This window comes from Polistes canadensis, unplaced genomic scaffold (genome assembly GCF_001313835.1).
Source record: "Polistes canadensis isolate GaletaPanama2010 unplaced genomic scaffold, ASM131383v1 scaffold_71, whole genome shotgun sequence".
NCBI classification, from domain to species: Eukaryota; Metazoa; Arthropoda; class Insecta; order Hymenoptera; family Vespidae; genus Polistes; species Polistes canadensis.
The window spans coordinates 130,039-131,754 of record NW_014569618.1 but is presented as its reverse complement, the minus strand read 5'-3'; positions in this window follow the sequence as shown (position 1 = coordinate 131,754).

The following is a 1,716-nucleotide window of genomic DNA, read 5'->3' as shown; positions in this document are numbered from 1 at the left end:
ACCAAAGCAGTAATTGTATTAGAATTTGTTCGAGTAAAGTTATATTTTTATCTTTAAACAGTCGCACAGACTGTTCGCGTATTAGAGTCAGTGCATCAATGAAGATTTTTATACTTGTGTTGACTGTGTGCAAAGCAGTTTTTATAAGTAGTTGTAGAGTCAGTGATCGGGCGCCTAATAAATTAAAATCATACGCGAATTAAAGTCAGTGTTGTTCGCCGTATAATTTAATTTCGGTTTCGCGATAAGAAACTCATCTATAGTTTCTTATTTTCGTTTATATCGCGCCATTAGATTCACGCGAGGTGCATCACCATGGTGCAATTGAGTTTCATCCCATTGGAATGCATTGTAAGTATTCATTTTTATTAACATTTYATTCGTTTTTGTTTGATATGATTTTGGATCATATTACATACAACTTATCATTTTGTTCTATTTTATTTTACAGATATGACGACGGACTTTCTTTCACGGACTTATCAAAGATGTGGGATGAATTCTTCGATGGATCATCGATGGATCTTCGATGGATCTTCAATAGCAAACCGAGGAACTTTCCAATCGTTAGACTGCTGTACTTGCTGCGAAGTAGGAGTGTTTTGGAGCCATCGTAGAACTTCTTACGGAGTGAGTCAAAAAATTTAAGGTCCCTCCGGTGCTCAATCATGCCGAGGATGAATGGTCCTAATCGGCACGAGTTACTGGTTGTAATTAATTAAATAAATTAATGACGAGCACATGAGTAATTCCTTTCTAGGAGTTACTCATGAAAATTGTATATTCTATTGCATTGTATGGTATAATTTATTAGTTCAGGATAGGTTTTCTTGTCTCATCGGTTAAATTCATTTTATTAATAGTGCAATTAATTAATGCATTTTCTTTTTTATTATGTGTTTTGTTCGTGGTTAGTAGTGGTAAAACCGAGCATTAATTTACTCGTTTTCGTCCAGAAAAGCATGTAATAAATGTCTTACATGCATTGCTTCGTACTTAGTTTATCTAATCGCGATTAATTTTTATATATCGATACTTCGATATTATAAATAAATGAGCAAGAAAACAAACTCATTCGCGACGGATAGATTCTTGCAGTTAAGTGGTGGCTCAAAGCCCAGTTCTTTTATTAGAACAGCCAACTTAATGAAAAGAGTCGTCCGAGGTTTTGAAATATATTAAAAGATATTAAAAGATATTCAAAGTCATTATTTATTAAATAAATTGTAGAGTCCTTAGTCGCTTAGATGAATTTATATAAAAATGTATATTTATGTGTTATGTATTTATGTGTATTTAATCATATTTTTTAGATCAGGATTTTCAGCTTCTAATGTACTAATCTCCCGTTTCTCCCCCCTATACTTTCTGCGTTCTCATCTATACGTGTGCCCAGGTGCTACTCGTATGGGTGAGAAACGGTTAGTATAGGTTTAGTTTTAAGTTTTTCCCATATTGGCGGCTGTCATTGTGCTAGTGGTTGCACGATGTACTTTGCACTTGTATGTGCGTATTAGGTAAAGTGTTTTGTACATCGTTTCGCGATAATTTTTAATTAATGCATCATTCCATACTCTGAATACTACTTGTAGAATCATTTATGGTATGAAAAATACGAATATATATTTGTATTTTTCTATTTATATTAAATTTTTCTCATTTTTTTTTTCGAATCGTTTTGAATAGTAGACTTTCCACATTTATTTGTGGAAATTT